The 26,688-nt window shown below is 39.7% G+C and overlaps 1 long non-coding RNA gene across 2 annotated transcripts; it reads left to right on the plus strand.

Annotated features, from left to right (window-relative positions):
* The first annotated feature begins 1,863 nt into the window (after positions 1-1,863).
* Positions 1,864-16,474, plus strand: LOC116786136. Of its 2 annotated transcripts, none has more exons than XR_004356836.1 (4): positions 1,864-1,909; positions 3,216-3,312; positions 10,276-10,347; positions 16,383-16,474. It is a non-coding gene; the product is annotated as an uncharacterized LOC116786136 (long non-coding RNA). The 2 variants fall into 2 exon arrangements; XR_004356837.1 differs by lacking the exon at positions 16,383-16,474 and adding an exon at positions 11,188-11,373.
* Positions 16,475-26,688: the final 10,214 nt, after the last annotated feature.

Below are 26,688 nucleotides of genomic sequence, written 5' to 3' on the forward strand. Positions count from 1 at the left end.
GGTCCTCTGCAGATACCAAAGCTTTGACAATAGAATGTAAGTCCCTGGAATTGGACAGAGCTGGTATGCTTCCCTCTAAGCAACCAGGGCACAGGATCTAAGGTAGCAAGCAGGTTGGGCAGTGCTGCTGCCACTGTCCAGGTGGACTGGCTCCCTGTGTACTGGGCATGCTTTTGCTGTGCCTTGTGTGCTGTGAGCAGAGTCAGGAAGGCACAGGAGATGAAAACTCCCTCTTATCTTCCCAGGCTGTGTGTGAAGCCAGTGCTGCAGCTGGGTGGGAACGATGGGCCCAGTGGAACAGTGGGTGCAGAGGAGATGGTGTGTGCCCCATGCGCACTTGGAGGACTTGTGCTGCATTCTCTGCCAAGATCAGCTTCTCAAGTTGCTGCATGTCAGGTGTCTTCCACAACCCTCAAGGCCTTCTCCAAGAGGGAAAGCCCTGGATGTGTGCTTTGGCTTTTGACCTTGCACTCCAAGTGACATATGGCTGCACCAGAGCACTTTGTCCCTCCCCAGTCTGGGTGGGCAATCCCTGTGTCCCAAGCTACGGGGGCCGGGGAGATCCTTGTAGAGTTACCACAGAAATACTGGTGTGTGATCGTTCCTTTCTTTTATTTCTGCTCTCCATGCAGGAGATGCTGAGCAGCTGCGCTGTGTCTACACCTGAGAACTTTGCCAGTGCAGTTGCTGCTCTGCTGCCACCTTCGCTCTCAAGGCTCCACGGGCTGTTTGGAGCCTGGCAGCTTGCCCTGCTGCCCCAGGAGTGCAGGAGCAGCTGCCTTGAGAGGGCCTTGGACAGCAGCAGGACTGCACAGGACGACTGAGGTACCTTGTGGGTGATGCCCTGCTGGCTAAATGCGTGAAGGTCAAGCCAGAAGGACTGGGAGATTTCTCTCACACTATTCCATGTTTCTCCCTTTCCTAAATGCTTTCCCACAGGCCTTTGCACACTGTTCCATTCTATCTTTGTGGTCCAAACCACCTAAGGTCATGTCTGGCTGGACAGTAGAGCTTCTAGACCAATGTCATGGCTTTCTGGGACTCCCACAGAGGTGGTTGCAGAGGAGATATTTTTTGCCCAATGCATGTTTGGAGAGGTTATACTTGCAACTAGCTCTGCTCTAATATTGCTTTGCCCAAATTAGGCTCTAAACAGGTCGTCACAGTAGATTGAATTGGCTCATCTCAGACGAACAATGGCTCCAATATTCTGGGTATGCACTCCCATTGGAAATATAAAGGAAAATCTCTCTGTGGACTAGGAAAGACATATGACAACAGTTGTGGAAAAATGTACCCTCCTTTAGCTTAAGACCGTTGTTAATACATTTGATAATTTTTTTTTCTTGACTCAGTGAGAGCATCTTACCTGAATGGGAATGCTCTGTGTGATGTGAGGATGAGGTTTGAATAGTAACCCGCAAGACTGAGGAAGGAAGCAGGACATGTTTGCAGAAAACATCAGTGAGCTGTTACTGGAATACCATACCTAGTTCTAGTGTCTAATCCTCTAAAAACTGGAAACATTTCTGAGACGTTTTTTCATCATCATCATGACTAGGCTTCATGAACGAAGATTTGGGAAAGGCTCTATCCACATTTGTTATAAGCACGCTGGTGGCTAATAAGGCCAATATGAGATAGACATGTCCAATTGCAAAAGGCACAGCAGAAAGACTCCTCAGGTGGTATATTCTGCAAGACACAATTCTTTCTGCACTGTCTTTTCTCCTCAAGAGTGATCCTGCGTGTGTTCTCAAAGGAAACAGCAGAGTTATAGATACTGTGTCTCCAGGTCTCCCGACTGGAGGCCAGAGTAGACCAGTTATGTTGATCACTATGGCCGAGGCTGAGTGCCACGGTTGGAAGAGGAATAGGGATGCGACATGGCACAGAGGGTTCTGACACGGTAGAAGGTCAGGGTGCAATGGCCCCTTTATTGAAGGAGAACAAGGATTTATATAGAGTTTGGGTAAGGGAAGGCCTGATAACTAGGGTGGAGCGTGGGATTGACATCTCAGGGTAACACGGGATTGGGGAATGAGAGAAAGTAGAGAGGATCTTGGGAGGAGTTAAACAACAGGGACCAATGGGAGCTCACGCCGCACTGTGGCACCTCTTAGCCAATCACAGTGGGATGAGTGGGAAACCAGGGGAGGACAAGGTGGTAAACAACTTTTGGTAGGAAAACATGAGGACAAGTCTAGACAAGCCCTGAATAATATAAACCAAGGGGATTAATACAGGAGTATGCATGTAAGTGTACATAAAACATGGAATAAACTGAGGAATAACATGAAAGTCCATAAATAGTTGACTTCTTTAGGCTCCGTATAAGTCTCTCCAGGCTTTAAATCTCTTCCAGTCACTCTGATGTTCCTCCACAGCTGAGATGTTGCTTCAGGGAGTCCTTGTATCTTTTCTTCGGGGCTCCTCTCTTGCGGCAACCGGTGGTAAGTTCACCATAAAGCAAGACCTTAGGGAGGCAGTGCTCCTTCATCCTTGAGACGTGCCCTGCCCAATACAGCTGTGTTCTCAGCAACATGGCCTCAATACTTTTGACTGCTGCTTGTTCTAGAACAGATGTATTGGTCACATAATCTGACCAGTGGATGTTTAGGATTGTACGGAGGCAGCGCTGATGGAAGCGTTCGAGGAGACGCAGGTGGTGGTGGTAGATGACCCATGATTCGGAACCATATAAAAGAGTAGACAGCACAATGGCTCTGTAAACACTGATCTTGGTACTTTTCTTCAAGTGTTTATTTTGCCAAACTCTTTTATGAAGATTTCTGAAGGCACTGCATGCCTTTGGTAACCTGTTGTCTATCTCTCTGTCAATCTTACCATCTGAGGAGATGAGGCTACCTAGGTAATTAAACCGCTGGACTGATTTGAGCTCTGATTGGCCAATGGTGATATGGGGATGATGGAAGACTTCCTGAGATGTAGGTTGATAGAGAACTTCTGTCTTCTTTAAGCTGACTTCCAGCCCAAAGAGCTCAGCAGCCTCTGCAAAGCAGGACGTTAAACACTGCAGAGCTGCTTCTGTGTGGGCAACAAGGGCGGTGTCATCCCACAGACATGGTATTTGTTCTCAGACAACTGCAAGAGAAGTGTAGGGAACAGAATAAAGGTCTCTATGTAACCTTTGTTGATCTCACCAAGGCTTTCGATACTGTGAGCAGAAATCTGAGACTTTTTTTTTTTTAAAGCTTTCCTATATTAACTGTCCCTGTGGACAGAGATCACACAAGCTCAGTCTGCTCAATCTGTTCCAGGAAAAGACAGGAAGAAAATTTACGATTATCAGTAAGTACTTATGCAGGGAAAGACCTCTTTCACTAAACATTCCCACACATGCATCACAAAATCCAGCAGCTGGAAATTAAAATTGAGCTAATCCTAGTTAGGAGGAACTGGGAGGAGTAGTGCAGTTCTGCCTGAGGAGGCAGCTGGTGCCTCCACACCTGTCAAAACCTGCCTTCTGTTTTATAAATAAAGCTGATTCACGTATCTTTAACAGACTCATGCAGGTATTCCAGCACAGCCAGTGTCACTACCTGGAAAAATGGGGATTAGTGTCTATTGAAAAAAACAGCAAACAAACCAGATTATCACAACCAGAGGGTCCATGTGGACTAGGCTGAGTCATCACTGGGAATCAGTGTCCCTTATTCTGTAAGTTTGTATCTTGCTGTCTGAGCTACCTCAGGGGCTCAGACTGTGCTTATCTCTCCTGCATGGATGTGATAAGATCCAGCTCACTAAGTTTTTTTATAGATGCTCGTGTAGCCTAATTTTTGCTACTATAGGATTTGATATTACCTTTCCAGAGGCACAATTTTACAAAGGTCAGTAACATCACAAGTCACTGCTTTCATTGGGGCACCCTGCCTGACTGCTGTTGCTTAAGGCAATCCTGTCCCAGAGGACTTTTTGCCAAGAGGAGAAGAAGGAATCTCCACTGACATGTTATTCCAGCTGCGCTAGAAAAATATCTACTGAATGGGCTTGGAAAAAAAAAAAAAAAACAACCACAAAACAACAGTGAAACACCCTGTTGTGGATATGTTAGAAATTACTCAGAATTTCTGTGGCTTTATTAACAGGACTGGGGAAAACACAGAACCAAATTCCCGTAAAATCAAAGTCTAAAATTCTGATCTCTAGCCCTTTCTGCCCTTCAGGCTATCACCTTCTAGCTGGGAATACTGGAAAAGATGGGATTATCAGAGTAATAAGAAAATAATGACAGGAATGTGCAGTTTGCAGGTGTCGTATGGTCACTTAGGGAACCATAGCCTGTGGCATAATTTAGATCACATCCAAAGGCTGCAATAATCATTTCCACAGTTCCAGAAGTTGGTCAAAACATCATTTTGAAAATGAATGATTTATAGTTGGGTCCTTGTCAGCCTTCCACCTCTCTGCCTGTAAAAGAAAAGAAAGGAAGAAATTTAGCCAAAAAGCCATGTCCCAGTTGGGTAGTACACTTACAGATTGGAACACTGTGATTTTTTTCAGAGAAATGATGGACTAAGAATTTTGTTAGGGAATATGACATTAGGGAGCTATTGTAGCAAAATATTAATCACTTTATTTTTTTCCAGTAAAAATGCAGTATAATGGGATTAAACACATATCAAAAAGGGGTTAAAGAGTTAAAACATTATATCTCCTGTAGTTTTTTTTTTTTCCCAGTAAAGGTAGAACTGCAGATGGAGAAGTTAGTGCCTGCACTACGTTTTTTGCATCACATTACTTAAATAACTATATATTCTGTGTATACAAGGAGTTATTTAGCAGCACATATGTTAACATATGACTTTTAAAAATACCAGCTATGAAGTTAATAGCAAATAATAACATTAAAACCAGCCTAAAGGAGCAGAATATTTGGTATATAAGAGAAAAAGATCAGCTTAAGAATATTCAGTTCTTTAACATAAAATGTTTACTTTCAATTTGAAGCAGTAGGTATCATATGAGAGAATTATTCATTAGTGATATAAACCTTTATGAGTCTACGCACACTTTTGTCAGCAGGTATATCCAGTTTCTTCCTGAAAAACAGAGCTGTAATTACCATAGAGGACATTATTTTATGGTAAATGTAATTCTTACCAGTCTCTTGAACAGTTTTGTCCACTTGTGTGTGTTCATCTTGTGGAGAGCTGGTACAAATGAGAACCCTGGAGGAAAGCCCTCCTGTGCCACGGAGGGCCCAGACTCCTCTGCATGAGAAGCAGAGACTTATGTTGAAGACAGTCTCCTGTCCTTGAGACAACTGAAAGGCCATTCTCTCAATTCATTATCTTCTTTCTCACTGTCAATTTGTAGAAGAGTGTGATATATATATATACATATATAAATTTATGTGAATATGTATTTCTTTATACTGGAAGTTACTGGAAATTCTAGAATGAAACAAAAACACATGTAACATATGAGCACACAAAAAATCCAGTAAGTTTTTAACTTATTTGACCACTTGAATGCTGGAATTTTAAAATCTGGACTGCCAGCAGTAACATGCAAGAGGTTGCCCAGAGAAGTTGTGGATGCTCCATCTCTGGAAGAATTCAAGTGTTGGATGAGGTTCTGGCAACCTGTTCAGCTTTAGGGTGCCCCTGTCCATGGCAGGGAGTTGGAGCTGGATGATCTTTGAGGTTCCTTCCAACTCAGACCATTTCATGATTCTATGATCCTATTATTTTGCTTAACAAGTTAAAACATCACATTTCTGCTCTACCTTTTTAAATGCTGTTCATGGTTAACTTGAGTCTGAAATGAACCTCTAAGTTGCAATTATGGATAAGTAAAATGTATTTGAATGTAAACCCAAGAAGATTCTGTGTGTAACATTGGACCATGTACAGGAAAGCAAGAAGGTTCCAGTCTAGCTGCTGCTGGGTGCACACTGGAATTATGAAAGGAGCACCAAATTCATCTGATTCACAGATGGTCTGTGGGTGCTTTCAGGGATGAGAGCTTTAATAACTGGGCAAAAATATGTAATAAGTGTGATGGCAGAATGTAAGTAAATGGCAGATACATGAGAAATACATAATAGAAGGCAAATAAATTGTAGAATAATGCAAGATGCAATTTTAGGAGAAGTCACGTCCACTTTTATAGAAAGAACCACAATTCACTCTGGATTTCAGCTACCAAACAGCTGGATTTTATTATGCTGTGTGATCAACAATACATCATTTTACACTTATTACCTAAACAGTAAAGGATCCTGTGTAATGAACCCAGCAGAGAATGAAGCTCTGTGTAGCAACAAGACAGAGAAAAAGAACATCTAGAAGAGATGAAGTCAGAAACAGAGTTTGGAGCAGATAATAATGATTAACAGAGGAACAGTTTCATGAGACAACAGGAGTAAATCCCTTTAGGGGCATCTGTGGCCATTCAGGAAGAAATATCCTGGGAAGTAGAAGACAATCCTAGGGGGTTTGATTGCTACTCCTTGTTTGTGATTGCAGTTCACAGAAACCCAGAATGGTTTGGCTTGGAAGGACCTTAACCTTTCAACCCCCCCTGCCATGGGAAAGGACACCTTCCACTAGACCAGGTTGCTCTGAGCTCCATCCAGCCTGGCCTTGAACACTTCCAGGGATGGAATATCCACGGCTTCTTTGGTCAACCTGGTCCAGTGCCTCACCGCCCTCACAGTAAAGAATTTCTCCCAAATATGTTTTCTAACTTTAGCCTCTTTCATTTCGAAGCCATTTCGCCTTGTACCATCACTCCAGGCCCTTGTCAAAAGTCCCTCACGAGCTCTCTTGGAGTCCCTTTAGGTACTGGAAGGTGCTAAGAGGTCTCCCTGGAGCCTTCTGATTCTCATGCTGAATAGCCCCAACTTTCCATGTTGTTCTTGATGTCCCTGGCCAGATTTATTTCTCTGAGGGCTCTAGCTTTCCTAACACAGTCCCTGGCTGCTCAGACAATTTCCCTGTATTCCTCCCAGTTGACTGGGAGAAAAGTGAAGCAGTGGGGTATAACATGTACATAATTCAAACTGAACTGGATAACTGTGACATTAAATGAGAGAAGAAGATGCAGAACCAAGATAGCATGTTAGCACAACAACAACAACAACAAAAAAGATACAGATGTCATCTCTGAGGCAGGCACTGGGATTGGAGAAGTTAAACGTTTCCATATGAACAGAACACTTTCCACAGTCAGGCTTTTCTTACAGAGCCTATCATTTTATCATTTTTTAATTAGGTTGGTTTAATTTATTCATGATTGTTATTAAATTTACAATACTTTTCAGTTCTTAAATAATTTCTGTATTTTATCCTGAGGCAAAATCTCTTTAGCCTCTGGCACTTAAACTCAAAGACTTCTCGCTCATCTGCAGTAACTACACTATCTGACTTGAAACAAAAGAATAAATACATGGTGCCACACAGGGCAGATATCCAACAGTGTTATAATTTAATACTTTAGCCATTCGTCTTGGGAACAGTTTATGCCATTTGTCAGTGTGGAAACTTTACTTCATGCTGTCACTGGGGCATCTTTGTACTCTCCAATGACATCCAACTCAGAGAGTCGTGTTCGGACAGCAGCTCGTTGTGCTTCTGCCCAGTGATACAGGTTCTTTTGCAGGGCAGTTCAAAGCAAAAATTACTGTATGTTCTTTGAATCGTGCACCTAAAAAAGCTTTCTATGTTCTGCGATCAGAGAGGAAGGTGTAAAGGTTGTAGCAAGTCATTCAGCACCAGGGAGCTTACTTAAATGGGGTCAGTAACATTTCTCACCACTCTTTTCCATCTTTTTTTTTTTTATTGTTTCTATATTGATCTAGATAAATCCATGGATTAAGACTCATGAACCAGCAACATGAATAAAACACATAATTTGCAGTTCATTTCTATTTGTCTTTCTCCTTGGGAAAAACTGTGTGTATATTGAGCAGTCCCTTGATTTCTAAGGTTCAGTTTGAAAGCATTTATTTCCATTTTGGTTCATTTTCTTGTTTTCTTAGAAAATATTTAGCCCTCTGTGTTGGTGAAAGCAGGGCATGGCATTAACTTGATATAAAGCACAAGGTGCTAATGAATTTGTTGACCCTTAGTTTGCAGACAAATCTCTGTCTCCTGCTTATACAAAGGTTATTCATGTGAGAAAAAAAGTTGTTTTCATTATAAGAACAAAGTCAAAGATCATAAATCTCCTTCCATAGCTTTAGGTGCTCATTTTGTGTTCGCAGCTGTAACCTACTCATGCCAAAATAATAATTCTACGTACGAAATCCCTGAAGGACCAAAAGAGAAGCAAATTTTCTCATTATGAGGATTTAAATGTGGGGAGACAGGGGATAACAATTACAACTTGTAGCTGTTCAAAATGTTTATGACAAAATTGAGCTGAGGTAAAGGCATATCCCTGCCCAGAGACTCTTCAGAGCCTCCCCTAAGAGGTGTGGAGAGATTTGTGGTCGCGTGGTTGAGGTTTATTACTCTGCAGAGGACAGTGCCCAGGTGGAAATCAGGTCCCAATTAATGCTGCTAAAACTGAAATACCTGCATGGTAATGTTTGCAGGCAATGTCTGCTTAGGCAGTGCCTAAGCTCCTGTTTTTATCCTGTAGAGATCTAATCATTAGACTCAGTAGCATCTTGAAATCTCTCCAGCTTACTCTGAGCTGGTTCCCTGTGCTCAGTCAGGTGAGTCTCCACATACCATTCACCACATTGCCTATTTCTCATTTGACTTTTGCCCTCGGCTGTTTCTGCTAAAACTGAGTTTTGGTTCTTTTTCCAATCAAATACAAGGAGTAATGTGAGATCAATGCCACAATCCACCAAACTGAGGATGCAATACCTTTTAGGACAGTAATGTAATTTTTTGTCAGTGCAGCAGAGCTCCCGAGTGCTCTACCTGAGAACTGCACTCAGCTTTCATTTCATAAAAAAGCTGTTTGGCTCAGTGCAAAAGAAATTCCAGTTACAACATAAAATATATTTTGTGTGGACTGTCAGAGGAATTAGCAGCGAACATTTATGTTACCTGACTTTGATAAGGCACACAATGACTTTTCAGGAAAACAAACAATAGGAAAAATTGTTAGGTATTTCTATTCTACTTTATCTATCTTCTGACTTTGTTCTTCTGTATCTATAGCTTTATTTTTCCTACACCATTTTCACTAATATTTAATTTGTACATAGATCTTTTATCTTTAAAGACAGAATCAAAAGGTTAAAAGAGTAAATTTTCTTTATCAAGAGGAAATGTTGCTTCATTTCTTACAAAAAGTACACTGAATTCCTGAAAATAAACTTTTTGCAGAGCATCGTGTCTTCCTGATCAATGAAGGAACATTCTATTATTTTTCATCTTTCTTTGACAGTTGCTGTTTCATTTCATGTTATCCATTAAAGCAAAGGCATTTTCCTACACTATTTTTTTTTTTTACTTATTTGAAAAATGGCAAATTATTTATGTCCCTTTTTGTGTACCTCTGGAGAATTAGGTTCCTTTATGTAAGAACGAGTTTTGTCTGTAACCCCAAGTCTCAGGATCAGGTGGAAACCCATTTCTGTAAAATCTGTCACATATAAGCTTCTAAGACGCCCTTTTGGACAAAACTGACTCAGTTGTTTTGTTTTTTTTTCACATAAGCATATGTCAGCTATAATTTAGAAACTGGATCATGAATCCAGGAGCAGAAGACATTTGTTCCAGCCTTTCTTTAGCTGCAAAGCTTTCAGATTTCTAGCTTCCTTTCTCCTTCTCTCGTGAGAAGACTTGTGCTACTTTCACCATTCACTTTGAATTAACTGAAAAGAATTCTTCTCTCTTAGGAAATTTCACCAAAACAAATTCTATAAGATTTAAAAATTTTAGTAAATTATAATGCCATTTTGTAATGCAAAACTATTTCCAAGTTGTTCTATTGATGACTCAATGAACTGAATGCTTCATGATTTTCAGTGAATTTTATCCTCACATGGTCTTTGTGATATAAAACGCTCAAAACTGGTTTTTCCTTTGGAGCTCTACATAGAATCATAGAATCATTAAGGTTGGAAAATACCTCCAAGATCTTCGAGTTCAACCTCTGACCAAACATCACCATGTGAACTGAACCACAGCACCGAGTGCCATGTCCAGTTGTACATGAGACAGACTAAAACTAAGCGTTCTACTTGACACCATGAGCAAAGTGAGCTGAGAAATATCCAGCTCTTTTAAGTTGTTGATTGTCACTGTCCACTTGTGGACCCATCCTCTTTACGTGTTCCAGGAAACAATATTCTCAACACTCAGACAGGATGAAGAGATCTGAGAAGACAAGAGATGGACTGGTTTCAAGAAGGTCAGGCTGGGTTAAATGCTTGGTCTTCACACTTTGATTGAGTTCCTTTAAATGTGCCATTGAAAGCAGTGTGGTAACTTCAATGTAACTTTTTATTTGCTTTCCAAGGACTCTTCATGAACTATTTGTCAACTGGTTTTCTTCTTTTCTTCTCTTTCTTTTCTCTTTTCTTTTCTCTTTTCTTTTCTCTTTTCTTTTCCCTTTTCTTTTCCTTTTCCCTTTCCTTTCCTTTCCTTTCCTTTCCTTTCCTTTCCTTTCCTTTCCTTTCCTTTCCTTTCCTTTCCTTTCCTTTCCTTTCCTTTCCTTTCCTTTCCTTTCCTTTCCTTTCCTTTCCTTTCCTTTCCTTTCCTTTCCTTTCCTTTCCTTTCCTTTCCTTTCCTTTCCTTTCCTTTCCTTTCCTTTCCTTTCCTTTCCTTTCCTTTCCTTTCCTTTCCTTTCCTTTCCTTTCCTTTCCTTTTTTGTTTTTGTTTTCGCTTTTGTTTTCTTTTTTCTTCCCTTCCCTTCCCTTCTCTTCCCTTCCCTTCTCTTCTCTTCTCTCTTTTTAATTTATTTTTATGGGGGTTTTATTATAATTTTTATTTTGTTTTTCCTTTTTAATTCCTTTTTTACTTCTTTATTATCATTATTTTTCTTATTTTCCTTCTTCTTGTTATTTTTCTTTTCCCGGTTCTTTTCCCTCTCTGCTCTTGCAAAAGCACTTTTTAGAAACCAGAGAGAACAAATCCCACCAGCAGAACAGAAGTGATTTCCTGTGGGGAATGTCACTGCTAATATGAGATGTCCAAGAGCAGATGTTGGTTGCTTCAGGCTGCCCTATGATATTCTTTTAATCCTTGACAGTGCATGATGGGTACTGGAGAACTGCACTCATGTAGATATCGTTCATGAAGATTTGAAGTCAGTAGCAATATTGCAAAATTCATGCTGTCCTGAATAAACTGCACAATAACAGCCTTACCCTCTGCACAAGGCTTTCAACGGGGCTCCAGCTGAACGAGACGTGGAATTCAGAACAGATGAAGCATAAAGGAGCATAAATATTGTACAATGACTCCAAAAACGATCGTGCATGACTGCATACATCCTAATTGTCCTTGGTTTTTATGTAGATTTAACAGTGCAAACACCAGTGCTGTACCATCAGCACTACCAACGTGCATTTGTAACCTAACCTCGGGAAACAGTGAGGGAAAAAGATGCTTGATTATTAGTGCATGATTTAGACCCAGGAAGGACTACCCAAGAGTTCATCTGGCAACACAGCGGGCTCATTGTCTCTGTTAAAGTAACTATTTACGTAGAAAAACACAACAAAAATTCACCACAGAAAAGAAAACCCCAAAAAACAGAAAAAAAAGCTGTGATGCTGCACATATGCAATGCATAGGAGGGTGTACTGCAGTGAGGGTTGCCATGGAGACTGAAGGATGGCAGTAAAAATGCAATAGGGTCTGAGAACGAGGTGTTGAGAGCATCCCATACCAACCCTGAGCTCCCAGAGAAGTTGAGGCAAGCCGAGATCTGTCCCTGTTTATTGCCAAAGCAGTCTGGCATGGGGCAAGATGAGGCTGAGCTGGGCAGTAATAGTGGCACAGGGTCCATTTTCTTCATAGGAGCTATTCCCCAAGAAGCAACCTCATCTCAGCTCATGGCTGAGCTTCACAAACGAGGATTTGGGAAGGGCTCTACCCACGTTTGGTGGCTAAAAAGACCAATATGAGATAGGTATGTCCGGTTGCAAAAGGCACAGCAGAAAGACTCCTTAGATGGTGTATTCTGCAAGGCACAATTCTTTCTGGGTTGTCTTTTCTCCTCAAGGGTGATCCTGCGTGCTTTCCCAAGAAGCAACCATCCCAGAAAGAAAAGGATTTGATTATTGCTCACCTAGAATGAGCAGCTTTCGTTTTTCAGAGTGAGGAGTAAATGACTTGGCCTTTTAAATAAAACATCTTACCTCAGCTAGTCTGGCTGGTGAATCATGAGGCCTATGTCCTATTCCCACCTCTCACAAAACCTTCCCTTTCTACAAGGGAATATCAAAAGTGTTGCTTCCTTTCTTACAGCTGGTTATTATTCTGTACAGCAAAGTAGCTGTCTGACAGCCCCATCCTCTGTCCCCACACAACCATTGCAGAGAACACAGCGGTGCTCACAGTGAGAGGCATGTACAGGTTGTCACACTGGGTTTAAGCATCCACCTCAAATCCTGGCCCTCCTGAAATGATGTGAGAGCCCTTCACAGAGTACAGTAGGGCCACGTTCCTTTCATAAAATATGAACTCTAACAGAGCAGATGGTGTTTGCATGGTCAGAACTCCTCACTGAGACTTTTGGTACCGGTGCTTCTTAACCCCGCTTTTTTTTTTTTTCTGATGCACTTTCATTGCTCCACCACCCTGGGCCCCTGCAGAATCCCACTGACCAAACAGTGCCAGAGGTAGGATTTAGATGTACATGAGGATCTCTCATTCCTCTCTTCTTTTCCTCAGCCCAAATGGTGACATCAACCTAAAACTTAGCTAATAGAAAGCCAGACCAGTTATACCAATGGGTCTTTTTATTCTTTTAACTTTTAAAATAATTTTCTTTTTCTTTTTCCTTCTTTTCTTTTGAATACACCTCTCATTTGTCCTATTCCTGAGTTTTCTAGCAAAGGAAACTCTCTGGCTTCTTACATGCTAGACCCTGGGAACTAAATGATTTATGGTCCAATAATTTAGAAGCTACAACTCCGGAGGTAAACAGGAAGTGAATTAAATAATCAGTGTAGATACCATAGTAGGTTTCAGTGGTGGCAAAATTACATAACCAGTAATTGCTTGTTAAAGTAATTCTTTAAAAAACCCCAAACTGCAATATAGCTTAGATCACAAAGTGATTGTACAGCCTACAGTCCTTGAAAAATTCTTTCTGTACAAGAAGCTGAAGTTCCTTTCATGTGCACAGCACATTGTTCAGATCTAGTTTGGAAACAGTACTGAAAGAATTACCTTTCATCGAAAGAAAATTATTAGGACCACTTTTAACCCAAAATTATGATGTGTAGTAATGGGACACATTCACAAGGGGAAAAAAACCTCAAACCTTAAAACCTAAAAACTGACAAAAAATTCTGAAAATGTGTAAGACCAATTTTTCCCCTAAGAGTTGTGATGGATGGAACAGACTATTTATTACAACCAAGAAGTTTATGGTTTTTAATCATATAAGCAAGTTAATAGAGAAAAATTTTACAAAATTTCTAAATCATGGAATATATTTCCTGTTGTGCCTGTGGAAAAGCAACTCCTTCTACATATTACTAAGTTCTGCTCTCATTTTAGTAATTCGTTTATCAATACCTCTCTGAGTAACAGAATATAACTTCTTTCAAATTATCCCATCTTGAACACATAAATAAAAGATAGTAATCACCTTCTACCTGCAAATAGATCTGCTTATCAAGTTTTGGGATTTTTTAACTTGTTTTTAATTTTAAAAATGCCTGTTTGGAAAAACCATATCAGTAACACGCACTAACTCTTCTGAAGTTACATATGCAGTTATATCTTGTGCCAAAATGAAGGTGATCTACCCAATCTAAATCCTCTTTTTGCTCCTCTGTGTCTCTATGCAACCTTTAAATATGTGTGATTCTTTTTTCCTAACTGTAGGAATTAAATCTATTCAATCAGCTTTTTGGATGGTTATTGAGCAAAGGTGAGCAAGAGGCCTGGAGCTCTGACTTAAAAGTTTGACTGAGTTCTGTAAATCTTCTTGGGTTCTGTGGTTGCAATGCAGAAGTTGACCTCAATGGTCTCTCTATTAATTTTATTAACTTATAATCCAGTAGTTTCACTACTTTCCATAGTTTGCCTATTGAGTTATCAGAGCTAAAAGAGCTGCTTTGGCAGTTCACAAACTCTAAAGATTACCAAGCTGTTGCTTCAGTGTTTACTCAATATTCCATTTCTTCCTAATGCATCATGGTTTTTGCATGCATCAGAAAAGTCCATATTTCGATGACACAGTCAATTGAGCCTATTTTCACCCCTGCTAAATGGAATCCAACATAATACAATTTCTCTAGAAGCTCATTATCTTGGTTCATGTAGTCCCCTGTGCCTTGTGGCTTAGGTAGTCTTCTTTTTGACCTCACACCACACAGCCCTCACAAAAACTCGTCATACACAGAATCTGGGAAAATCAAGAGCTTTGAACTTAAATCATGCCAAACTAGCTAGACTCACAAACATGACAGTGCTCTGTGAAGAAACACATATTTTTAAATAAGGCAATAACTTGGGATTTAGAAAATTCACACATTTCCTGTTCATCAAGTTGTCATTCCTATATCAGACTTTGACAAATTTTGCTGGTATCAGAGTACTATATCACTGCTGAGAGGTAAAAATAAATACACATGAAGTGTGGCTGCCTCTTCCCCTTGATACTAATCAACTATCCCACCTGCCTGGGATCTCAATCCATGCAGACATCACTATTCAAGCTGTTGGTTTTGGCACCTTGCTTTGATTGCAACCTTCCTTCCACGATGTGTGGCTTGATCCTTTGCATACCCAAAGCAAGCTTTCAAGCTCTTTTCTAAGGTGATAGCCTTGAAAAAGTAATTTACCCTATTTCTGTTAGACTTGTGATTCCAACAAGATATCAGCCCTCAACTTTGCACTCTATCGATCACCTGCTTTTCCTATCAACGTTTTTATTCTTTACGTTCCCTGCTGAAAAAGTCACTCTAAGCATTTGTGAAGGAATTCTGTTATCAGTTCTAAATTATTCCTTAAAGCCTACCTTGTCTCAATCTATCTATACCTCCAACTTTTTACTAGCTGCATGGAAAGCTTTTTATACATACCTTCCATAATGTAATTTTAAATTTACTATCTGTGTCTTTATACTGGGATAACTCACCAGGTACTCCTTGTTGATCTAAAGACATGGTGCTTTTTCTCCCTTGTACAGCTCCTTCCTACACACTGATCTATGATTAGGGCTCTTAAGGCTTGTGTAATGCAATTAAGACCAATATTTATAACAACAGTGGTATAGTGAGTCTCTAGCAGAAATTCCCAGTTGTTTTGGTAGAAGACCTGTGACCTCAGATATTTAAATCTCAGCTGCCTCAAGGAATGAAATAACTACTCCAGGGAAAAATGCAGTGGCTGATGAATAGATAAAGTAATTTGCTGGAGATACTTTTATTTCTTTCTATGGTCTATGAAACCATAGCATCACTTCTTACAGCTCCACAGCTGTTTGAATATAAAGCCTGAGTTTCAGTACTAATCCTGGCGTCTGTCCTCTGGAGGGGCCAGCAAGGAGAAAGCCTTGCTGCAAAGCACACTGTGTTCTTGAGTTTCAGCTCAGGAATCTCTACTTGTAAAGCTGCACTGCTCAGAATCATCATGGGGACCTGGGATGTGATCAGCAGGGTATGGCAAAAAAAAAAAAAAAGGCAACTGGAAGAAGAAAAGCAGAAATGGACTAAAGAAAGCTGAGAACTGTAGCTGAAAAACGAGCTGGCAGTAACGGGAACTGTCGTGGAATTCCTAAGTGATGCTGAGGGACATATAACAGAAAGGTTTGGGTTATTTGCTTAAGAAAAGAAAGAAGGAAATAGATATGTACTCAAGTAAAAGCACTGGGGAAGCTTTCTAAAGATGTGTGGAAAAAAAAGCACTTCAAAACCAGACTCACATTCCGATCTGTGGGATGCGTTTGCCAAATAACAAAGGATTGCAGTTCCTTTCATGTGAGGGAAAATATGTGTTTCCTTCTGTAATTTAAACAAACTCAAACCAACTGTAGATTCCAGGAAGCTGAAGCCAGACTGGAGACAACTGCTGGCTGATCACTCAGGATTCATGCAAACACCTTGGGCAAACACCTTGTTATGTGCCCAGTTATTATTGTCAAAGCATACATCTTGTTATTCAGTTTGTTTAACTGTGCTATAGGAAAAGTGCATATCTTACTTGATTTATTAAATCTTACTTGATTTATTAAATCTTACTTGATTTATTATTTTTTTTCAGGTGGAAAAAATTCTTTCTTTTTGGAGGAAAAATGAGGGAGGAACATGTATAAAGCTCTTCAGACATCAGCAAAAATTAAAAAGTGCCTGTTCAATACAGACATAAGCTCAATGTGGTACTCACTTTGTTAGGTTTATCTTGAGCTGCTTCAGGGCACTTCCAGCCCACCTGCTTAAATTAAAAAACACAGCATACAATAAACTATATCACATTTCTCCTACACCTTTCATTTCCTACTTACTCCACAGAGCTCAAATGGGAGAGGAAGCAGGGCTAACATAACTCGAAGAAAAAGAATTCCCAAACTAACTGTATCGATATGGAAATTACAAGAATAATTCTAGTAGTTCTCTGAGCAGACCTTGGAGCTACAAAGCCCCAGGAAAAACAAAGCAAACTGTCCCCTTTCTGTACTCTCAGACCTTATGGATATGAACATGTGAAATACATATGTCCTAAATGACTGTGCTACACAGAAATATTGGGGGAGTGCTCAAAGCGTACGAGTAGTGAAACTGCTTTATCATGACATTGGATATTAGGAAAAATTTCTTCATGGAAAGGCTGGTCAAACATTGGAACAGACTGCTGAAGGAAGTGGTGGAATCACTGTCCCTGGAAGAGTTCAAAGCACATGTAGATGTGGTGGTTAAGGACGTGGTTCAGTGGTGGGTTTGGTAGTGCTGGGTGAATGGCTGAACTCTACAATCTCAAAGGTCTTTTTAAACCTAAATGATTCTATGATTCTATAAGAAAAACAGATTACAACAGATATTCATTAGGTAAAGTGAGGAATGCATTCTTTTGGTGGCTTTTTTTAGGATACGAACCCATATTTTTTTAACCTATTAAATAATTTTACACATCATGAACTATTTCATGCTTTTATTGCAGAAGAACTACATAGAAAATTCACTGTGAGTGCATCCCAGCAGAGAGCAGGAGGGTAACAGCCAAAGTTGGGAGCTTTGATTCTTTATAGAACAACCTAGCTTTGGTTGTAATGAAAACCTAAAATTCAGAAAACTACTAGTCACTAGTGCTGTTGGCTGTACACCTTGAATAGTATTGGAATAAATATTTGATGACCAAGAAGTTCTGTTGCGTAGTGCTGTCTTGTACTGGAGTGTTTCTGCCATCAGAAGTATATTAAATCAATATTTTCTGTTGACTCTGCAAAGCTGTACATTTATGACCACTAGACCTTGCTCCCTTGGCCCCTTTATCATTTGCCTCCTCACACTTGGCCCCGTTGTTCCTCTACCCTTTCCCACCCTCACAACAACTGTTACAGGTTCCTTTTCCAGAGTGAGGCAGGGTATGTATGTATTCTGAGTTTAAACCCATTTATTTGAGGAAAAAAACTGTATTTATTGATTTATTGCATCTCCCCTTTCCTCTCAGCCTTTTAGCTTAAATGCTAAAAGTTAGAATATCTGTTTCTGTGTCCTCTGATAAGGCAGACATGGGCTTTGCAACAGGATCCTCTTCTTACATCAAACCTATTGGTTTATCAGTTATAAAGAGCACAAGTCCTTTACAGTCCCAATAAAAGTCTCCAGCTGCAGTAAATCATGTTTTCCATTAAAAATTTGCTTAGCTTTATTCCCATTTTGTCAATCAAGGTGACACCTTGTGTATCACAAGAGTCAGATGGACTGTGACCTGACTTCAGCTTTGGTGTATACACTGAAATTCCTTTTCCTCAAGAACCAAATCATTTTCTGTTGACTGTACAGAACATCCCTGAATAGGGAAAAGGGTTTGTTTGCAATCAAAATATCAATGCAATCCATAAGATTTAAGCTTTTTGCTTTTGGTCCTTGGAATTCCATCCACTGCTGGTGCAAAATTTTTACCTGCAGATTTTCTGAAGGTGACATGAATTAGATAATGTGAATAAGGATTACTTGAGTTTAGCATTAGAGGAATATAAAACTGACTGTAAGCTGTTGTCTTTCCCTCCATGGCATTCCTCCATGAGATCAAGTATTTTGTCTTTTGAGTTGTTATCAGCCAAGCAGATGGTGTGTCAAGTGTGCCTCACTGACAGGTATTTTCAGAAAGCATTTCATTACAGGATAATGGGATAAATTCACTATTCAGCCTCACGAAGTTACAGCCAGCCTGTGCTCCTGGAATCACTCCATATATAAGCTGAAAAAAACCCACAGAGAGCAGAGTTTGGTCCATTATCTTTAGAATTAATGCCTGAATGAAAGAGCTACAATGGATCTGTCAGCTTTTCCTGCTAATGTAATTGTATTGCACTGTATTATGGATATTATTAATTAACACTCCATTTGCAGGTGATCTAATCAGTTAATACATGCCTTTGAAAAATGTAATATTGCCCTACTGCAAATGGGTGCTTAAGCTGACTTGTAGAAATCTATTTCTAGTCCTTTTCATTCCAATATTCCTATTTCTGACTTCATTGCTTCAACATTTGGCAGGGAACACTTAGACTGTGTCAGGCATCCCGTGATCAGAATCCATGGGCTAGAAATGCTGGGAAAAACCAGTGTGAAATCTGCAGGGTTTCCTCTAAAAGTACCAGCTCTCTGAGCTCCCTCTCAAACAACATCTTTGACAAGAAAAAATTAAATAAAGTATCAAGAGTTCTGCTAAGATGCGTTCATGTCAGCATAAGTGAGTTCTCATAAAATTTGAATGGACATGTATGTAGATGTAAATCAGGAAAGAAAATGAATGGGAAGTGCAACATAATCCATTTAGGAGAAGTTCTTCGTTTATACAAGAATAATAAAGAGTCTCAAATTCATGATTAAACATAAAAATTATGAGAGACCTTTCCTCCTCCTCTGCCAGTATTTCCACACTTCTAGCTTTGTGTGAAGCTATAATTTGTTGATTAAATTAACATTTTCTATAGGCATGTTCATGGAATGAGCAGCAAGGGTTATTACAGTCTTAAAGCAGTTTCCTTGGCATTTTACAAGGCAAGCATAAATCGCATTTCGTATTTCATAGTTTCTACTTCCCTTGAGGGCCTTCAATGAGAAATGTGCTAACTTAAGCAAAAGAAAATGAAATGCCTGTATTTTTGGAGTGTTACTGAAAGGGGAAAGTATAAGATGAAGGAATATTTGGAAAAAAACAGAGTATGGACACTTTCACCCTAATTGTGTTTCCTAGAATTTAGGGATCTTAGTAAGTATAGAGACATTGCAATACTATTTATTGATTTACCAGATAATTAACCTGATTTCTGTGTTTTCATGTAGAAACATGTATATATAAGTTTAAGGAATTCAATAAAAAAAGTAACTATCTAGAGCAGGAATTTGTCAGCCCAGATATTCTCAAGCAGTTGGAACTAATCAACAGCACATCAGATTATCAGCTAAGTATTACAGTGTCATTCCCAGATCATTATCTCTATAAATATTCATACAGAGAAAGAAAAAACTGTATAATTGCAATTGTTTGTTTACAAGAAAAACAGGGACAAAGCATCATGAATGAAGAGGGATAGATGTAAGTATGTGCATGTTATGCAAATGCTCAGGAAAAACTTTTCATTTTAGACTCAGACATTTCAATGGCTTAACCACCACATAACTAAAGCCTATTTTATACTTCCATCATAGAATCATAGAATAGTTTGAGTTGGAGGAGACCTTCAAAACCATCTCGTTCCACCTTTCTGCCATGGGCAGGGACACTTTCCACTATCCCAGGCTGCTCCAAGCCCCGTCCAACCTGGCCTTGAGCAATTCCAGGGATGGGGCAGCCACAGCCTCTCTGGGCAACCTGTGCCAGGGCCTCACAGTAAAAATAACCCACACAACCCTGACAGTAAAAATAACAGGAAAGCAATGTCTGCATGAGGACACAATTGCAGGCATTTTGGTTCTCCCATTTAAAAACATGCATGTTTATGCTATAAGATAGACTAAAATATGAGGAGTCTGAAGATGCAGTTGGCTTGAGATACTGTACAGTATCATGAGGAGATACAAATCGACATCCCAAAGCACTGAATGCCAACCTATGTCTGAGGTAACAAATGTTGTTTCTCAGCACCCACTAAAATAATGCCAACACTGTGCATTCAACTCTATCTGTACATCAACCCATAAACTTATCTTTGCTATCTCTGGATCACTTTCCTTACCATGGTGTAGATTTGGCTACAGCTGCTTATTTTGCTCAGTACCATGTATTTGCTTGCCAGTCACAGCCTAAGTTATTATGCTTCTTGAGTGCATCTCTACTCCATGTGGAGCACATCTGAGATCATCTTTAGGAGCTGGACTTGCCGTGCATGCAGAGAGATGATTTGCAACAGCAAAACTAGATTGGGAACAAGACCCTAATGATTTATCCATAAGGTAGGTAGGATTGCAATCTTAAATCTACTGCAACAGCTTGTTTCTTTCCACTGTGGGATAGATAAACAGCATCATGAAAAAAAACCCAAAGTACTCCCAGACCAAGCTGCTCTCATCCCAGAACAGTCAGTCCTGGTTATTACTGCCCTTCTAGAGCATGATATCTTCCTGAATGCAAGTGGAATTTATAGGTACTTTGAGTATCTCCTTGCAAAAAGAGAGGAAAATTAGTCTAGTGGGGCAAAGATTTGTCTTGAATAACCTGGTGATTTTTCAAGTCTGCTCTAAAAGCCGGGTCACCCTGTGTGCACAATACTGTTGGGTTGATGAGAGTCAGAACTCTTCTGGAAAACCAAATGAAAATGAAATATCAAAACTACCCTGCAAAAGAAGAGAAGGCAGTTTGTCCCACACGGAACAAATTTTATGTCAGTGGTACACATAAGTATTAAAAATATAATGCCAGTTCCATACCCAGCTGGCTCTGCTACAACAGCTCTCTCCTTTCAGACTCTTGGCTTGTATCTCATTCTCTTAGTTACTTTTTATCCCTTTTAACTTCATTGGGCCAATTTCCAATTACCTGAAGAGAGAGAGAGCGGGATGTGAGGTTCAGAACATGTACAGAAATAGTACTTAAATCTTCTTGGACCTAGCAACAGCTGCAGAAGCTTCATTCCTGTAAAATATTATTACTGATGCTTTTTCATCTTTGGATAAACAAATGTGACATGCAATGACTGGGACTAGGTGAGGCAAACTGTAATGGCTAAGAATGCCACCTTACTATACACCAGTGGATGTAACTGGGGAGTTGCAGTTTGGTCTTTTTTTCTTTTACACATAAAAGATATTTTCTTTATGAAAGTTTTGATCTTGTCTAAGAGAATGAGTTGTAAATTTAGAAAAAATTGCTTTGCTTGACATTCATTTCTTCATTACCAGAATAGATTTGGAGTACTTAAAAAAAGCTTTCACAGAGTGACTGCCTGAATGAGGGAAATAAAAAAAAAAATAGCAACAATAAAGAAACCTAAATACAATCAAGAGAGATTATAAATGTCTCATTAAAATTGATGACAAAACCTCACTCCCCCTCATCAACATCCAAATCCTTAATCCTGAAAAAGAATAGGACATTAAAAAGCTTCCTTAGAATTAACACACTACCAAATTTTTCCTTTCAAGCCCATGCAACCAGAAAGGCCCAACTACTGCAGAATTATCAGTGTTTATTAACTAGAAATTACAACTAATTTATATTCATGCATATGAGAGAAGCAACAAAACTTACAGGTGAACTTTTCCTTACTATTAACAACAAAAAATCCTTTTTGTAATAATACTTTCCACTTTTCAACTTCAGTAGAGATTTCAAATAGTGTAATTTTGCTAAGTGATGACTAAGAGAACACGATAACAGTCTGCAAAGGATATTGGGAGAGGAGAGTGAAATTTTATGTCCTTCAGGGGAGAATAACTAAAAGAAAAGGAATGAAATCAGACCTAGAAAAATCAGTGGCTTTATCCTCTTAACACCCACCAACAAATATCACACTTCCTATTTTGAGTCCCTAATTAATAGCTATATCTGGTTTTTGATAACACTTGTCAGATATTTATAGAGCACCATCCTCTTGCTCATTGCTAAGTGATGCAGCATTAATGGACTGGTTTCAGTAGCAAATATGACTCCATGCTACGTGTGTACAGCAGTGAGTCATTAGGTTCTCTAACAGCTTAATAGGAACTGACTTTGAAACGTGTCATTTTGTGCATTTGATCTTTCAAGTAAAGGGTGAAAACCCCAGAACTGAGGCTTTTTGGAACGACCTGCAGTCGTCCTCACCTGCAGTGAGAAAGCTTGGTGCCATTGTTTTAAAAGGCCTTAAATGTGAATATTTTTCTGTACATCCTCCAGGCCATTTGCAGACCACCAGGACCAATCATCCAATTTCCAGTTCATTATTACAGCCTTTTTTTCCTGAGTGCAACTTGGGAAATGTCTGATGATTACATGAATTTTTCAGGCAGTGGCAAGAGGCTATTTTGTATCACTGGCTTTCTGAGCTGCCCCACAAGGTGACAGATACTCCTGTGGAAATGACCCAGAATAAATTACTAAAGGCTTCCTTCAAGTCCCTGGAAATTATGGTCTCCAGGAGCAGCACCAGGAGACTTAATCTAGGCTGCCAGCCAGTTTGAGCCTAGGTTTGAGGGATGTGCCTTGGGCAGAGGTCTACAAGGAGCAGCTTGCAAAATTAGTCACTCTGGAGGAAGTCTTTGCTGTGTGATATCCTTCCAGGCTCTTCTCTGTTACAAAAAGACCATTGAACACAGGTTTTGTGCTGTGTGGTCAACTGTATTGGATATGTGCTATAGATTTTTGGGGATAGCAGTGACATCTTCTCGTTTCAGAGGGATGTAAAAGACCTGCTTTGTCAGATGTAGGGAGAGCACAATTCAGGCAGAAGCCCATCAGCTGTAGCCAAATAAAGAATTTTTTATCATCTGCCTTTTGCTGTGAAAACACCAGATCAGAGAACTCACATTAGCTACAGGAATTGGTTATTAGGTGTTAGAAAAGCCTCTGGATTCTAGTGAAACCTCAGGACTTTTAAGTCCTCCTCAAAATAGCATATTTTTTATCTGAATGATTTTAACTGAAGTGAAATAGGTATGCATTTCTCAGCTGCAGAAAACTGAGGACTACTCTCTTTCTTTTGGGAAGCTAAACTTTCTTTTTCCAACTGTGCTTCATCTTTCTATTCCTCCTCACATACATTAGCTCCTACCTAAATCCTTCACACTGCATTTAGAACCAAATAAAGCATTAATACGTTCATCTGTGTGAAATGTTCTCTTAACTATTACCTCGGGCAGTCATTTAGTTGGATCTGATTGGGGAATGCATTGACATTGTTAAGGTTAATGACCCAATGATTAACAATACACATTTTGCAGCTCAATGCTTCCAGTCACTGTTTCAGAATAATGTGAACAACGACATGTATATTATGCTACAATATATGGAATGGAGTCTTTCTTTCTACATAATAGGAGATATAAAAGAAATCACCCCATGCTCAAATTGGTAGTTTGAAAAGATGGACAAGGTTTTATACTTATCAAAAATGTGAGGAATCTCACAAAACTCACAGACGATACTATATTAATCCTGATTAGCTCATAAAGTCAGTCAGTTTATAATTTGTGTCCCACTGCATTGAGTTAAATCATCCACAGTTTAAAAAAAGATACTTTTTATGCTCGTAATGATGTCTTGCTAAAGCTGTATTGCTGTACTGGATCATGCACAGCACAGACCTGAGCTGCTCTGGTGATCCACTTGATTGCACTTCTGTCCAGAGCACACGACAAGACTCTGTGTGTGTGACCATGGGCAGACAGCTGGGTGTGACCATGGGCAGACCAGGAGGGAAGGGCCACACTCAGCCTCACGTGAGGTCACCAAGATCAAATCTACTTTTTTGAAAACTTTGAACAAACCTGCAATAGGAGCACGAGTTGGAGGTGTTTCAGTGTGTGCACCAGGAGGATTTGCAAACACGGTGGGGTTTGCTGGTGTTGTACATGTGAACCGTCCTCTGGGAGTGGGATCTGTCTCGGAGTACAACAGTTGCATCTGCAATAAAGTTCCTTCTTCTTGAATACCTCATTCTGTGGGTATTTTTGATCCTAAATTTTATGTAGCTGACAAGAGTAATCTCACTCAGTGTCCTTTAAAAATTAGAATTTCCTCTCTTAGGTTTATCACATTGTTTTGAGATCACTGATATCTACAAATACTGTAAAAACATTATTATTACTATTTCAGCAATGCCATCCCTGTTCCAGTATTCCAAAATAATTTATAAACATTAAGTAATTCACTGAATCTCACAGGACTCCACTTTTGTTATTAGCACTGCATTAGCATTTTCAAGTATTTCACAGGATCCAAATGTATGCTCGGACTTGCTTGTGATAAATATTTTTCAGGTTAATTTTAGGCATAACAGAATGAGCTGAGCAAAATAATTAGGACAGTGGCAAGTTTTGCTAGGGAAAGACAAGAACAAAATCATATGGTTAGTCATATCTGTCATGAAGGTATCTTAACAGATTAGTGAATAAATGTACTTTTATTTTTTCATTACAAATTAGGAGGTGAGACATAATCAACTTACAACATATCCGTCCTATTTGGTTTCCAAATTTAGGCACTTGAATGTTCTGTTTTTCTGAAGGCCTGCTCAAGAATATGTTCTGTTTAATTAGTGGAAGAGGTAAGTGTTCACAGCCTCTTAAAGTTTTAACAGTTATTAGGTGATTAAGCACTGACTGAAGAAACTTTCTTAATTATTTCGTTAAAAATCATGGAAGTAGGGCCCAGATTCTCATTTGCATTTACATGTTAGATCACTGCAGCAAAATATATGTGCTACAAGTTACACAGCAGATATAAATGAGTTTAAATATGTATTATGTTGTATGTTATGTTATATTTTATAATATAGGTTGCCCAGAGAATTTGTGGCTACCCCATCCCTGGAAAAGTTCAAGGCCAGGTTGGACAGGGCTTGGAGCAACCTGGTTTAGTGGAAGGTGTCTCTGCTCGTGTCAGGGGGTTGGAATTAGATGGTCTTTAAGGTCCCTTTGGACCCAAACTTTTCCATGATTCTAAATTATTAGTCCCAGAGAATGATTTTAAGAAAAGGAGTCCACCTTAAAGGGACACTGCACTGAAAAAAGTGCATCTCTTTTCCCAACCATCTACATCTGTGCCCCAAAATACCTTTCCCTCACATTGGCTCGTGCACCACAAGCTTTTAGAGATCTAAGAGTTTCGGAGGAAGATTCATGAGCTGAGGCTCAAAGCTATTACCCTTCCCCTACACCACCCTTAAGTAGTGCTGCATAAGCTGCACCTGGTAGACAGGCAGCACATCAAAGCCTTCAAAAGTGATCAGCATCAAAATGCATCACAGGGCCCTGAAAGGTCACTGCTGAACATCAGATACAGAAAGTATATGCTAATCCATGCCAGTCTCTCACATAAGGGGAGAAAATTTCATGAAGAGAAATAGCTCTCTTTCATAAGAAAATGAGGATGAAAGGCTACAACTTGAAGGCATGGATCAAAGAAAAAGAGGTAGGAGGCAAATTCTCTCTTCCACGCTTGACAGACGTGGCAGACCTAGCCAAGATAATGGCAATAAAACAGACCAAAGACATAGAGCTGTTAAGCAAAAATGTCTTTTGTTTGATTCTCCTCCTTTACCTCTAAAAACTTACGGAAATAAACAAAGCTGCCTGACTCATTCTTGACTGGGTTTGAAATGATATCTTAACAGCTGTTTTACTGGCTCTGTACCTGCTCAGAGTCTGTTACACTTTCTGCTCATGAATACTTAGCTTGTTTAATGTATGTGCAGATTTCCCTTGCTCCTGGACAGGTGATTTTGAGTGTATTTATAAAGGTTGTGTTTTAAGGAAGCTATGAATAGAAGAAAGTTCTTGGACCATCAAGTTTATAGAATCATAGGATCATTTAGGTTAGAAAAGACCTCTAACACTGTTGAGTTCAACCCTTAAATCAACACCACCAAGGCAACCTCCAAACCATGTCCCTAAGCAGCACATCTACACGCCTTCTAAGCCCCTCCAGGGATGGTGACTCCACCACTGCCCTGGGCAGCCCATTCCAGGGTTTGAAAACTCTTCTGGGGAAGAAATTTTTTGTAATATCCAATCTAAACCTCTCCCGGTGGAACTTGATGCCGTTTCCTCTTGTCTTGTACAACTTTCCACTGTTAATCACCTGCTTGTGCCAGGACTGCTGCAGCTCTGATTGCAAACCAAGTCCTCCCCTGCAGTCCAGATGGTTGTTTGCAAACAATCAGAGAATCAGAGAATGGTTTGAGTTTGAAGGGACACTAAAGACC

The sequence above is a fragment of the Chiroxiphia lanceolata genome, chromosome 4 (assembly GCF_009829145.1).
Source record: "Chiroxiphia lanceolata isolate bChiLan1 chromosome 4, bChiLan1.pri, whole genome shotgun sequence".
Lineage (NCBI taxonomy): Eukaryota > Metazoa > Chordata > Aves > Passeriformes > Pipridae > Chiroxiphia > Chiroxiphia lanceolata.